We start from the raw sequence: 16,526 nt of genomic DNA, 5'->3' as shown, positions 1-16,526 counted from the left end.
TGTTAGGTCCACAGGTATATTCACAAAACCTTGAATATATCATCATGGGACTTCATTACTTACAGAATTTCCCCCGATAATCTTAAATTTAAATAAATAGATAAGCTTGTTTTGTGCGTTCAGGAGGAATGTAGTCTACAGATGCAAACAGAGGGTAGTCAAAAAAAAATGATCAAACCAAAATCTCAAAATTGACAAGTAGCCTACTTGGGGGAGAGGTTTTGGCTCCTTATCTAATAACTTGGCCTATTAATTCTACTAGTTTGTTATTTGTCAATAGATCTTCATCAATACATGATATAAGCAGCCTTATATGTGAAAGGGGAATTGTATAATACTATTAATTAAGAAGACCTGGGGCCTCATGTACAAAGCTTGTGTACGCACAAAAATGTTGCGTACGCCATCTTTCATGCTCACGGTCGGCTGTATCAAGAGTAAATGAGCGTGAGTGTGCGTTCCTCCTGGGTTTCTCCATGGCAACTATATGTGTGGCGTACGCACATTTCCAATGTGTATCGTCAGTTGGCGACACTTAGAGGCAATGCAGCGCAACAACATTAGTCGATCACGACTAGGCCTTTATTTGCACAGCATATTGTGAAATGTGGGCTATTAAAAATGACAACATTTCAGACCAGAACTGTCCCATTTTGCTCCCATAGTAACGAATTACGTTGCTCTATCTTGCTAGTAATCAAGAATCTTTGCCCTCGTCTGACTCCGCTTCTTCTGACAGCGGTTTTCCTGAGACCTGACTCATTTTTATCTGATGTCTGCAACCTGACTCTGATAACTGTTTATCTGAGACCTTTTAGTCTGACTCCGCTTTTCCTGAGACCTGACTCCTTTTTATCTGATGTCTGAAACCTGACTCTGATAACTTTTCATCTGAGAACTTTTCATCTGACTCTGCTTTTCCCGAGACCTGACTCCTTTTCATCTGATGTCTGAGACATGACTGTAATTCCATAAACTTGACAGCGGTTTTCCTGAGACCTGATGCCTTTTCATCTGATGTCTGACACCTGAGTCTGACAGCTGAGAATGTCTTAAAATGTACACCGTACAGGGGTCATTCACAGTACTAGGGAGTGTCTACAAATCTCAATTCTGAATAGGTCAAGTCAACTTTATTTATATAGTGCATTTCATACACAGAGGTGCTTTACATAAAGAAAAGCAAACAGGAATAGCTGCTAAAACCATAGAAGGGCAATAATCAAAGAATAGCTTAAAAAGTAAAGAATAATAATAAAGATCATAATAAAAAGAAAACATAAAACGCACAAGGTAAAATCATTTAAAAATAAAGAATAATTAATAAGCAAAAAAAGAAAGGCAAAAGTAGTAAAAAAGTAATAAAAAGACAAGGTAGAATAATTTCCAAGGCAGATTCAGAATTTGTAACTCAGTGCAGTTAGCATAAAGCATCTGAGAACAGTTTGGTCTTACCGGTAAGTCTAGATTTAAAACTGGCTACAATTGGGGCCTTTTTGATGTAGTGTCCACAAAAAGGTGTGTCCACAAACTTCTTGTTATGGTAGCTGTGCTGCCTATTTAGTTCAATCTACAAACTAAGCAACAAAGTAAATTTACAAACATTGGTAATATTTTGTTCCTTAAGCCAAAACATTTGTTTAATGTGATTCATGTTTTGTCTTCATTTATATTAACATGTTCTCATAAACATCAACAACTTCTTAAAAATAATATAGGTGTTGCATTTAAACATATTGATAATGTAACAAGAAAAGATATATGAAAGTATACTCCCACTCCATAAGCTAAATATATTATGGCATCACCTTCACTTTGTTTGCTCATGGTTGATATCATATTGCTTCACATTCTCATCTTTAGACTGCTATAGATCACAGAGGGCTCCCCCTCTGGTGGGTCAAGTGAATTACAGGACAACAGAGATGAGCACAGCCATAAGACAAAAGTAGCAGTGAGGTGACACAGCAAGTAGGGGTCAAGTGAAACAATGTTAACGCTTCCAGGTTGCGATGCCCTCGGTGGCATATTTCAGTGATGTCATCAACATGCTATTATAACGCTGTTATCAACCGTGATTACTGGGTAACAGAATGATACCTTTTTTGTGCACCATCTGTCTTGAAGTGGACACTGGCATACAGGACATCGTCCCCTTGACCTCCTGCAGTCTGCCCGCTGTGCTTGGGTTGGACACTGGCGTACAGGACATCGTCCCCTTGACCTCCTGCAGTCTGCCTGTTGTCTTGGAGCTGGACACTGGCGTACAGGACATCGTCCCCTTGACCTCCTGCAGTCTGCCCGCTGTGCTTGGGTTGGACACTGGCATACAGGACATCGTCCCCTTGACCTCCTGCAGTCTGTCTGTTGTGCTTGGGTTGGACACTGGCATACAGGACATCGTCCCCTTGACCTCCTGCAGTCTGTCTGTTGTGCTTGGGTTGGACACTGGCATACAGGACATCGTCCCCTTGACCTCCTGCAGTCTGTCTGTTGTGCTTGGGTTGGACACTGGCATACAGGACATCGTCCCCTTGACCTCCTGCAGTCTGCCCGCTGTGCTTGGGATGGACACTGTCATGCTGAACGTCATCCTCTGTTCTTCCTGCTGCCTCGGCACTGGGGGGAGCAAGAGCTCCGCTCATCGTTCTGATTCTGCAGGGATGCAAACCTCAGTCATAGCAGTCACACGAGGATCAAGTTAGGAACCTCATTGTTAGGTCAAAACAGTCATGAGAAGAGCAAGTTTGGAACGTGGTAATGCTCTTCAAATTCAGAAACGTCGTAGATTATGTTTCTGAATTGGAGAGCAATACAGATCTGATAATCAAGGTAAATTAGGGAAGCATTTTGTACACAGTGGGAAGAGGCATCTCACCTCTGTGCCTATTTCCTCTGTCCTACTGTTTCCCTTGTTTTATCTTCATTGTAAATCAAAAACACTTGATAAAGTCATGATCTCCAGGAGAGTATATTTTATGACAGTCAACTGTTTTGGAATAGACTCACCCACATCCTCCCTCATGTGATCTCCTCACCTCAGCCAGTAGAGGACACACAGTACTAACCAGTAACCAAGCGCTAACCAGTAGGACACGGCTGCCCACAGGAGAGAGGCCGTATAAACGCACTGAAGTGTGGCAAGGACTTCAAAGTAAAGGGACATCTCAAAAGACATCTGTTTACACAAAAGAGAGGCCGTACCACTGCAGTTAGTGTGGTAAGAGTTTTGGATGCAACACAACTATGAAAAAATGTCTTAGGGGGGCATGTTTTGTTAGTAATATTTCCTTAAAGTTGATGTAGTGAAAAGAGAATGGAAAAGCATTTGTTCACATGTTAAAATCAGGTGTGTTGACCTGGGCACATCTAATAATCCAATTACAATTGGATTCATGCCTCAGTTGAAATAAAATTACTTACTGTTCTGAAACGGATAGTTCTGGTTCTTGATTATGATTGACTGAATCACATTTTTTGCTGCTGCAAAACCTACTGCAAACCCCCCATGTTCATATCATTTCATTCTATATTACTGTGCTACGAATTGAATCAAAAGTCATGAGTTGCTGCATCTTTATAAACGCAATAACCCAGGGGTCTCAAACTCCCGGCCCGCGGGCCAAATCCGGCCCTCGGCCTATTTCAAAATAATAATGTAATTCGGCCCTTGAGGGTATTTTTAATTGCGACAAACAACGACACTGATTAAAATAGACGATAGATCCAAGTACGGTAACAAATCTCATTTGTACTCTCCTCCACTAGTTGCTAGACATCCAGAGCTTGATTCAAGCCCAAAATCGCTGCACACAGTTTTCAGGAAATACAGTGTATTAGCCTACACGCAAGAAACATGACGACGTGCATTTGTTTGTAATGACGCAGAAGCGATGCAGGCCATAGTTTTGCACAAATTGAAGCAGAAATAGGCCTACACCAAATGTTGAAAAAACGTTCACGTGTGATGAAGTCTTGGGTAGGCTATGCTATTCACCTATTCTGATTCTGAAGGAGAATATCTGCCTTTTGGAGATTATATTATGATCGATCGTCTATTGACAGTGATAGTCACGGTGCGTCTGTGAATGGAGGTGCGTCTTTGCGTACGACGGTGTCCACTAAGCATACCATGCTTATTTCGACCCTTTGCCCAAAATAGCTCGAGGTGGCAGTGGTAATCGTGATGATAGTGTCCGTAATGGACGTGGTACAGACAGCTCTGAAGAACTACAAAGTCACCCGCGATAGGAACTGATTTGACCAGGCTACTTTATTGTAGACCTATAATAACGGTTTGTGGAACAGGCTAGTAATAGTTTACTATTGTTACATCTTAGGCCTACTGTTTTCCTGTTAATTTGTTATTTGGGTAATATGACAAAAAGAAAGTAAACCTGCTCAAATAGTTCAACATCCAGTATTTACTGAAAGGTGCATAATTTGAGGTGCTTACCATCCAGTGGCAAATAAGATGGGCAAATTTACCCCCTTCATAAACTTTTGTTTATACTCAAAGATTTTTACATTTACACTAGGACTTTATCTCTGACCACTTTCAAGCCATGGCCTTTTGAAATTTTGATATGCCAGGTTTAAACTAGATGTACCGCATAGCGGTACAAAATATGACCGCCGCTCAGTCCTGTACATCCATTCCGCGAAAATAAATCATATTAATGAATTTGTCTCCATCTTCTACTCCATCCCCCACTCTTGAAACTTTTGTGTATGCTTGTTTGGAATGTGTGTTTGCACACATTCCGCACACAAAGTAGCCTACTGGCGCTGCAAAGGTGAATAGATTTGTTTCTGGGCCAAAAAATTTGTAGCATTGTTATAAAACCATTAAAATCTCTAAACAATCACAAGCAGGGCAGTTCATCACAGTCCATCCATTGCAACTGGACTGATGAAAGGTACACCTGTAGGCTACATTGTATTTGGGAAAAGCAGAAGGTAGCAGCATAATGTATTTATTTATTTATTATTAAACAAAACAATCCCTGTCAGTTCCATGCAGTTTTCAACAGCTATCAAGAAGAGAGGTCATGTCATGGATTTTTGTGAATGTTTCTTCTTCTACATATGCATAAGTTTAGTCATCTAGTTCAAATGATGCTCAGCTTTATTGTCAATGCACAAATTAAATACCAGTAGTCTAAAACAAAATGCCGTTTTATTACACAAAGCAAATTGTCACTGGCGACCCAAATAAAATCTCCTTTGGAACCAATGGCTTACACCTTACAGTATCTTGGCGAAAAGTTAATAGTTTTGCATATCAGTAGTAATACATTTTACGTAGCTGTGTGAATCACGGAAAGGGCGAATGAATTGGACACCTCTAAATGGAACCCAACCCACTGTACAGTAGCTCAAGGTCTGTGGCTAAAGCAGCCATAATGAAAGCGTTATCATTGTTTGGATACTTCACACACACGTGTTTTTTAATCGCATAGACTACAACTACCAAGCTGGAATCAAAGCACATCGACTCCCCTCTCACACCCTAAACACGCACTTCGAACAAACAAAAAGCGCCTCAGTCTCACGGAATAGCCATAGGCAAAACTGTATCTGACCGGTGTAACGTTGGTACTAAATCATCCATCGCAAAGAATGATTTTTGTAGCACGTGCAACAAATATGTGTAGGTACAGCCCTGCCCTGAATACATCTCAACGTGCGCTCTAAAACATCTGGTTTAAATGGAGATGTAGATCATCACGGGTGCGTTAATAAATCTTCACTTTGAAGAATTTATGTACTTTCAGTTACTTTGCTTTGAGCCATGCTCTTCCTTACTTGAATCACCTTTGAAAATAGAGGATTGAAGTAGCCTATATGGGTGTTTGGGAATGAACGTTGACTCAGATGCTTTTTGAGACCTTGAGCAGAAATGTCCCAGCCCGGTGTTTAGGATGCATCATAGACAGGTTATCTTTCAGGTAGCCTATATTCTATTAAAAAAACATCACGTAGCGAACGTTTTGTGGCTAACTCACTTAGCTCCTGTTAGTAGCCTAGGTTATGGTCATAAGCAAATGAGATGACAGTCGAAAGATACAATTAGTGCTGTAATCGATTTGCTTGGTAGCCTATAAACGCATTTATGGTTTTCTACAAATACATCAATAATCAAATTGGCCTCCATCACTCAACCATGCTAACGGTAACATTATTTTACCTACGTTCTGCTATTGATAGGATTAACGTAGCCTACCTGCAGTAAAAAACAAGCATGTCCGATAAACATTCTCAGATTTATTTCGGCTTCAAGAGGAAATGGGAATTACATGTCATGCAGAAATCATCCTACCCTTAGACGTTCTCTGCGGTAAGATACTGTAGCCTACAGTCTTGTCCTTGTAGGAAGCGTAGTGTCTTTCCAACCCACTTTAGATTAACTTCCAACAAAATTACGTCTCACTGCAACGATGCGCCATCTAGTGGACAAATGACTACTTATCGCCAATACTGGAAATGCAGCCATGATGATGATGATGAATATTCATTTTGGCTTTCTTTTAATCCTACTGAATTTGTAATTATGTATCAGCCGTTCTAATACCGATAGTATGTGGGTGCCTGTGTGTGTGTGTGCATGTGTATATGTGTGCACCACCATCTACAGGCCAATGAGTGTACAGTCACTAAATGTACACATAACTTAATTTTTTAGACCCCCCCATGGATGAAATTCTACGAAACTTGGCATACCCCCAGAGAATGTCAGGTTAATCATACACATACAATTTGGTGCAGTTCTGAACGTCTTTACTGAAGAGAGGGGCGATTAAAGCAGAATGATATTGCATTTTCATTTTTTACCGGGGGGGTGCAAATCACAAATGAGTGATTATGGGCTAGGTTGATGTGGGCCCTTGAGACCAACATACCATAAAAATGTCTTCATCCTCGGTGCCAGGGTTCAGGTAGTTATTTAGGAAAAACTGCATTTTTTGGGTTTCGGGGGGCCCAGCGCGGAGGGGGAGTGGCCCCCGGGGACCAAACAAAATTTTTTCGTAAAAGTCTACATATCCACCAAATTTCATGTGCCCCGGTGTTTCGGTGCCCCGGGTATCGTTGACCAAAATTTCAGGAAGTAGATGACAGAAAAAAAAGAAAAAAAAACTTTGACAATCCCTATATGAGGTCATAAGTTATGAGAGGAAAATATTTTTATTGGGTGTGAAACACACACATACCTGTTTTTATGTTTTTTTGTTTCTTTTCATAATTTGTAGGCCTATTTATATTTATTTTATCATTATTTTATAGCACAGGTGTCTAAAAATAGATAAAAAGATTTGCACTTTCTGTTTTGCAGTTTTGTATTTGAAAATACAGTATTTGAAAAAAAACCATTGCATTTTAGGAAATAGCCATTATTTTTTGTATTATTCTTTAACACTGACGCGGCCCTCCAATCAGATGACGTTGGCAGAAGTGGCCCCCAGCTCATTTGAGTTTGAGACCCCTGCAATAACCCCTACTAGAGGTGTCACAATCTCCGTTTGAAGTCAAACCGAAATGACATCACAATCTTGAACTTTGAAATCAAAGCTAGAATCGACGATGCAGCCACACCCCAAATGTCACGTCCAACATGCATGTCAAGAGGGGGGAAACAAGCACACAATCGATGCTGAAGTGCGGGACGGCAACATTATCTACTTAAACTTTACGCTGTAGCCACTTAAAAAATGCATCAACCCAACTACAGTAAAACCTCTTCCTGTTTCTCTGAAATCACAAATTCATTCATTCACGTCAGTTAACCCTAACATAAGCTGCTCAAGTTTGCAAATGAAGTTCTAGACAGAATGAAGCTCTGAGCACATACGCAGCACGCAAAACGCTTACTGCCAAAAGGAAACAACATTAAGAAAGCCGGATCTCACTGCAAATACCGTGTCCTATCTGATCACAGCCTAAGTTAGCTATGTTCTCTCCCTCTCTCTCACCTTTAATCATATTGTGATGACTCGAGCAAGGCTTGTTCAAAACATTTAGCTTTATTGTGGGGAATACAGACACCAATACATGGCACACGATAGGGCAGTCAACAACACTCATACAGTACACAGAAAGGGAGGTCACACTCACACTGACAAGAAGGGTTACACGAGAGGCAGAATTAAAGATGGTTACACGCTACACTAAAACACATCCATAATCTTAGTCACTTTTAAGCGTGATGCTTAGACCACTGGTCTAATCCTATTCAATGATCTATGCTAGGATAGAGTTAAAAGTGGTATCGCCAGACTCAGCGAACGGCTGGAAGAATTGGAGAAAGATAAAACTCAATTTTTAATTTTTACATTACGTTGGTATGTGTCTGGTAATCGGCCAAGAGGTCTGTGTAACACCTGCTGGAAGTCTGAGGAAGGGCCGTAAGGGCTTGAAATGTTACCAATAAAAAATGCTTCAATGGGAGCACTCCAGTGTGCGGATCTTCACTTTTTGTTTGAACCGTATCTTCAATCCTGCACCCGTAATATTTGGATGCGCGTGATTAAACCGTGCTCATTCAACCCATGTAATCGGCCAACATTGACTTCTCAGCTTCCGGCCAGCTCTCAGCTGCTGTCTGAAACGCTCTCCGCGCCATCTGGCTGGTCACTGACGGGAGGTTGTATCTAAAGTGCAAGTTTAAACAGTATGTTAGAAATTTATCAAGACATCTCATCTGAGGCACAATGAACAACACATGGGCAAACATATAAGAGGGCAAATGGTTCACTTACTTTGAATGCAGCCGCAACAGGTCATTGGATGGGTTGTGAATTGCCCTCCCTGTTGAGGAGACAAAGAACCTGTCTTCCACGTCAACATCTTTACTCCTCTTGCGTTTCTTGTTGGATCTAAGGAGCTGTGGACGCACCCGTCTATGGTATAGATCAAACCACTGTTGGCAGATGAGAAAAGGTAATTAAGATTCACTTCTGCTGTTGAACACACAGCTGACTAACCCACAGACGGGCAGGTTACAGATGGACTACTCGTCTAAGAATACACTGTCCCTGTTTCTCCTATACAGGATTTCACTCATTCTTCCAATGACATTTGCTTTGGTTTATCCATTTTTTTTTCTCCGAGGAAATGTGATATCTCTGAATTGAACTTACGCGCGCCTCCTCCTCTGACAGGGCAAACGAGGCCTCTTCCTGTGGTGCTGTCTTGTGCTCGTGTACGTCAATGATGTAACGTGATTGATGTTCTCTCCTGGCAAGCCACTCCGCCACAGTCATGTGTGCCACCACGCCTGGTCGTTGGAGGTGTTGCAGAATGATAACAGCCTCGAGGTAGTACACCACAAAGGTGCACTCGGCCAACTCCAATGAGGCAGAACAACTGTCCGACAGTTTGTTCATAATTGCCAAAAGGTCCTTCTCGGCAGCCATCAGAACAGCCACGCATTCATATGGTTGTAATTGACGTTCGCTGCTAGTCAACAAGTCATGCCTATGACAAAACACATCAACTGTATTAACAAATCATATTACAGAGAGAGGACTACCAGTTCTGTAGTGTAATAATTTGCATGGGGTACAAACACTTCAACTAACCTCTTTTGGGTGATGTTTTTGCTCACCAGCTTAGAGGTGACTTTTTTCAGAGAATCAATGAAGGCAATGAAGTCCTGGCACTGTTCCTGGAGTGTACCATTCTCCATCCTCAGATCTGATAAATTAGCGTGGTAAACCAGGAATCTTTTCAAGCTCTTGAGGTAGTTCAATTGTGTTGCCTCAGAAAGGTCACGCAGGTACTGTCGGAGCTTCTGTCTGTCATTGACAAACTCCAGGGATACTTGCTCAGGGTTGACATAGTAGAGATACCGGGAAACATTTTCAACCTGAAAATAAAAGCAACAATGTTAAATTACCTTCTAATCATGACCGTTGCTTCATCTTTTATTAACTTTCTAATGAATGTGCCTAATAAACACAGAGTGTGTATTGATGATCCTCACCTCCTGTTTGTAATTTTCTTTTAGGAGATCGATCTATCCTTAGGTGTTCGGCAAAGTCTTTCAGCAGTGGATTTTCCAGTGGATGTTTGTTATAAAGTTCCTTCTTAAGCATGAGTTGCTTGGTCTTCCGGGAATAATTCACATCTCGGCCACTGCAATGTGGGATAAGACTTTTGTTATAATAGTGCATTATTATGATTTAATGTGAACCACACTGAAAAACACAAATCACAGATAAGTTGTGAAAACTGAGACTCTCACCATTGAAACAACTTTCCACTGCTGTCAGATGCCACTTCGGCTGACTTTCCCCGGTCTCTGGTGGATGGTCCGGCCTCAGAATTAGTCTGCCTGGTAGATGGTCCGGCTTCAGAATTAGTCTGCCTGGTGGATCGTCTAGCCTCAGGTGGGGGGACACCATTCTTAACCATGTCACGACGCTTCAGCTCCTCAATCAAGCTTAAGGAAAACAAGATATTTGAAAAAAAGGTAAATTAACTAAAGTCTCAAACATCTAAACTCAAAGAAATAGTAAAAGGTGACTGTGATGGAAGAAAACATAGTTTTGAGTTTGGAAGCATGGTATGAAGGCTTTTCACACACACTCACACAGCAGAACAGAGCTATCAACCAGAACAATAGGAGGGTCATTAACCAAACAAAGCATGCGGCCATTGGGGGATTGGACATGAGCAGTGACATGAGCTCTGACTAAAGCAGTTACAATCAATAATCAATGACCTATTCACATAAGACTGAGAGAGGTGATAATGGAGCAATTCACTGAGATGCATTCCTACATGGCAATTAACTGAGATACATTCCTACATATATACACAAAGCATGTTTTAAGGCTTTCAAAAACAAGCAGAATGTGATAACTCTGACTAAACAAAAAGTAATGTAGAAGCCACCAACCTTTGGACTGGATCTTGAGTTTTCCTAACTTTCTGAAGGGTGCAATAGTACCATACTTGATCCAGGACTTCCGCAGCGTCCAACTTTGCCTTTTTAACCACTGCCAAACGGTCTGCTTCAGGGCTCGTTCTCATGCAGGATCTGCACAGGTGGACGGGCAGGCTATCTTGGGTTTACGACAAAATGGGCAGAACAGAGAGTGTCCCTTTGACGCTTTTCTTGGAGCCATTTCTCAGGATTGAATGAAGCAGAATCTTCAGGTGAAGGCCTAAGGAATAAATGAAAAATGCAAAAAGGAAAAATCAGTAGCAATGAAAATCTTCTGTAGCAATGTTGTCTGTAGATCTCCTGCACAGTAGCAATGTTGTCTGTAGATCTCCTGCACAGTATGAGAATTCCCAAAGTGTCATGCTTCTATTTATGCTTCTGTTTACAGGTTAGCCCCACCCATTAGCACGTGTATGGTTCACCTGCTGAAGATGGGTGGAGCTACATACAGGTTGGCTCCACCCACAGGATAGCCCATCTGCGGAGGGCATGCTTGAGGGACAGCACTGAAGCTGCCATTGCTGAAGTGGATGAAAAGGCCAAGTTGGACGTTCGGGACGTCCTGAAGAATTGCAGAACTTTACCTTTTGGAGTCTTTGCTGAAATTATGGAATGGCTTCCACATTACATTTTGTTTAATCAGAGTTGTTCCAGTGTCCAGTGTTACCCACAGTATGGCATGTCACATGCTTTGTTTTGGTTAATGACCCTCCTATTGTTTTGGTTGATAGCTCTGTGCTGCTGTGTGAGTGTGTGTGAAAAGCCTTCATACAATTTTCTGTAGCCAGTGTGGCAAGAGTTTCTGTGAAGCGGGACATCTCAAAACTCACAAACATATTCATACAGGAGAGAGGCTGTATAAATACACTAGGTGTGGCAAGGGTTTCACTCTCGATGGAAATCTCAGAGTTCACCAAAGAATACATAGAGAGGCCATATACTGTAGATGCAATCAGTGTGGCAAGAGTTCCTCTCAAGAAGGAGATCTCAAAAGACACCAAATACATACAGTATATATATAATATACTCTTTTGATCCCGTGAGGGAAATTGGGTCTCTGCATTTATCCCAATCTGTGAATTAGTGAAACACAGTGAACACACAGTGAGGTGAAGCACACAATAATCCCAAAACAGTGAGCTGCCTGCTACTGCGGCGCTTGGGGAGCAATGAGGGGTTAGGTACCTCAAGGGCACTCCAGCCATTCCTACTGGTCAGGGTTCGAACCGGCAACTGGTTACAAGTCCAAGCGCTAACCAGTAGGCCAAGGCTGCCCACAGGAGAGAGGCCGTATAAATGCACTCAAGTGTGGCAAGGACTTCAAAGTAAAGGGACATCTCAAAAGACATCTGTTTACACTAGGGCTGTCAATCGATTAAAACAATTAATCAAATTAATTACATACTCTGTGATTAATTAATCTAAATTAATCGCATATATAATTTTTGTTGTGAATATATTTTGAATATTTAAATTCAAATGAATAATTGAATAATCAGCATTAGTGACATTAAAGTTCAAAAACTCTTTCATTATTATTTTCACTGTTCAAATAATGGCCATAATAATCTGTGATATGACGTAATATGATGAGGAAATCAATTCAAAAGTGCTTCGGGAAGAAGTTTTTTTTTCATACAGGCATTTCAGGCCACAGATATAACCCAGGGGACACAATGAAAATAAATTAACACTCCCTTGAATGTCAACACTATTTCTTTGCATTGATGTGTGACTTTAGAGTTGACAAACTCCGGTGACATGCAAATTCCTTGCTGCAGACATTGCAGAGGGCTTTATTTTAATGGTACAATTAGCAGTGTATGCTATTCGTACCCTGGTGCAATAAGAAGTGAATTCTATTCGTACCCTGGTGCACACAGCAATGTGTCCTATTAGTACCCCGTCTGGTACAAATATCAGTGTATGCTATTCGTACCCCGGTGCACACAGCAAAGTGTTCTATTAGTACCTTGTCTGGTACAAATATCAGTGTATGCTATTTGCACCCCTGTGCATTTAATCTGGCATATTGATCACACAATGTAATAATATTGTTTTTTTTTTTTAAAAACAAGCAACATGTTTTTTTTGTTGTTACATAACAGAGTGTGAATAGCTCAGCTGTGTAATAGACACTCTGAATAAGGTATGCTGTTTGCATCAATGTACAATTAGAAGTGGATGCTATTCGTACCCAGTTGTTTATAGTACTGCATGCTATTTACACCCTGGTGCATGAACTAGCTAATTGTTGTAATCAAAACTTCCGTTTGACAACCGATTTCTTGTTCAAATTGCGCGCCTTCTCTCCAGAGACGTTGGTACACATGCACACTCACTCAGCCAAAACGCATCACACGGGAATCGAACCCAGGTCTTCCGCGTACCAGCCCTTGCATGTGACCACTGCATCTGCTTAGACAAGAAGATAAAGTTTGCAGGTAAACATATAGTTTATAGGCCTGAACGTCATATTCACGAAATTTCTGTTAGCTAACAAACTGACGGTTGTATGTGTTCACTGAACAAAGATTATTAACACAACTTTTCCATCTCAACTTTAATTTGAACAGATATTAGTGCTGAAACCGTTCAGAATTCTTCACTTTCTGCTGACGAAAAAACGAATGTCGGCCATGTTTTTTGGGCACGCAAGCAACATGTTTTTGTTGTTATGTAACAGGGTGTGAATAGCCCAGTTGTGTGGCCAAGGCTTTAATCAACACTTTATTTTTATCAACATTGTTTTGAAACGGATAGTTCTAGTTCTTGATTATGATTGACTGAATCATGTTTTTTGCTGCTGCAAAACCTACTGCAACCCCCCATGTTCACGTCATTTCATTCTATATTACTGTGCTACGAATTGAATTAAAAGTCAAGAGTTGCTACATCTTTATAAACGCAATAACCCCTACTAGAGGTGTCACAATCTCGGTTTGAAGTCAAACAGAAATGACATCACAATCTTGAACTTTGAAATCAAAGCTAGAATCGACGATGCAGCCACACCCCAAATGTCACGTCCAGCATGCATGTCAAGAGGGAGAAAACAAGCACACAATCGATGCTGAAGTGCAGCACGGCAACATTATCTACTTAAACTTTACGCTGTAGCCACTTAAAAAATGCATCAACCAAACTAAAACCTCTTCCTGTTTCTCTGAAATCACAAATTCATTCATTCACGTCAGTTAACCCTAACATAAGCTGCTCAAGTTTGCAAATGAAGTTCTAGACAGAATGAAGCTCTGAGCACATACGCAGCACGCAAAACGCTTACTGCCAAAAGGAAACAACATTAAGAAAGCCGGATCTCACTGCAAATACCGTGTCCTATCTGATCACAGCCTAAGTTAGCTATGTTCTCTCCCTCTCTCTCACCTTTAATCATATTGTGATGACTCGAGCAAGGCTTGTTCAAAACATTTAGCTTTATTGTGGGGAATACAGACACCAATACATGGCACACGATAGGGCAGTCAACAACACTCATACAGTACACAGAAAGGGAGGTCACACTCACACTGACAAGAAGGGCTACACGAGAGGCAGAATTAAAGATGGTTACACGCTACACTAAAACACATCCATAATCTTAGTCACTTTTAAGCGTGATGCTTAGACCACTGGTCTAATCCTATTCATGATCGATCTAGGCTAGAGCTAAGTGGTATCGCCAGACTCAGCGAACAGCTGGAAGAACTGGAGAAAGATAAAACTCAATTTTTTAATTTTTACATTACGTTGGCATGTGTCAGGTAATCGGCCAAGAGGTCTGTGTAACACCTGCTGGAAGTCTGTGGAAGGGCCGTAAGGGCTTGAAATGTTACCAATAAAAAATGCTTCAATGGGAGCACTCCAGTGTGAGGATCTTCACTTTTTGTTTGAACCGTATCTTCGATCCTGCACGCGTATTATTTGGATGCGCGTGATTAAACCGTGCTCATTCAACCCATGTAACCGGCCAACATTGACTTCTCAGCTTCCGGCCAGCTCTCAGCTGCTGTCTGAAACGCTCTCCGCGCCATCTGGCTGGTCACTGACGGGAGGTTGTATCTAAAATGCAAGTTTAAACAGTATGTTAGAAATGTATCAAGACATCTCATCTGAGACACAATGAACAACACATGGGCAAACATATAAGAGGGCAAATGGTTCACTTACTTTGAATGCAGCCGCAACAGGTCATTGGATGGGTTGTGAATTGCCCTCCCTGTTGAGGAGACAAAGAACCTGTCTTCCACGTCAACATCTTTACTCCTCTTGCGTTTCTTGTTGGATCTAAGGAGCTGTGGACGCACCCGTCTATGGTATAGATCAAACCACTGTTGGCAGATGAGAAAAGGTAATTAAGATTCACTTCTGCTGTTGAACACACAGCTGACTAACCCACAGACGGGCAGGTTACAGATGGACTGCTCATCTAAGAATACACTGTCCCTGCTTCTCCTATACAGGATTTCACTCATTCTTCAAATGACATTTGCTTTGGTTTATCCATTTTCTCTGAGGAAATGTGATATCTCTGAATTGAACTTACGCGGTCCTCCTCTGACAGGGCAAACGAGGCCTCTTCCTGTGGTGCTGTCTTGTGCTCGTGTACATCAATGATGTAACGTGATTGATGTTCTCTCCTGGCAAGCCACTCCGCCACAGTCATGTGTGCCACCACGCCTGGTCGTTGGAGGTGTTGCAGAATGATAACAGCCTCGAGGTAGTACACCACAAAGGTGCACTCGGCCAACTCCAATGAGGCAGAACAACTGTCCGACAGTTTGTTCATAATTGCCAAAAGGTCCTTCTCGGCAGCCATCAGAACAGCCACGCATTCATATGGTTGTAATTGACGTTCGCTGCTAGTCAACAAGTCATGCCTATGACAAAACACATCAACTGTATTAACAAATCATTTTACAGAGAGAGGACTACCAGTTCTGTAGTGTAATAATTTGCATGGGGTACAAACACTTCAACTAACCTCTTTTGGGTGATGTTTTTGCTCACCAGCTTAGAGGTGACTTTTTTCAGAGAATCAATGAAGGCAATGAAGTCCTGGCACTGTTCCTGGAGTGTAACATTCTCCATCCCCAGATCTGATAAATTAGCGTGGTAAACCAGGAATCTTTTCAAGCTTTTCAGGTAGTTCAATTGTGTTGCCTCAGAAAGGTCACGCAGGTACTGTCGGAGCTTCTCTCTGTCATTGACAAACTCCAGGGATACTTGCTCAGGGTTGACATAGTAGAGATACCGGGAAACATTTTCAACCTGAAAATAAAAGCAACAATGTTAAATTACCTTCTAATCATGACCGTTGCTTCATCGTTTATTAACTTTCTAATGAATGTGCCTAATAAACACAGAGTGTGTATTGATGATCCTCACCCCCTGTTTGTAATTTTCTTTTAGGAGATCTATCCTTAGGTGTTCGGCAAAGTCTTTCAGCAGTGGATTTTCCAGTGGATGTTTGTTATAAAGCTCCTTCTTAAGCATGAGTTGCTTGGTCTTCTGGGAATAATTCACATCTCGGCCACTGCAATGTGGGATAAGACTTTTGTCATAATAGTGCATTATT

The sequence above is a fragment of the Alosa pseudoharengus genome, unplaced genomic scaffold, assembly GCF_046254945.1.
Source record: "Alosa pseudoharengus isolate Yale_2024_CS ecotype anadromous, Long Island Sound unplaced genomic scaffold, YU_APseudo_1.1 YU_APseudo_1.1_scf_25, whole genome shotgun sequence".
Lineage (NCBI taxonomy): Eukaryota > Metazoa > Chordata > Actinopteri > Clupeiformes > Clupeidae > Alosa > Alosa pseudoharengus.
This window is presented reverse-complemented; position numbering follows the sequence as displayed.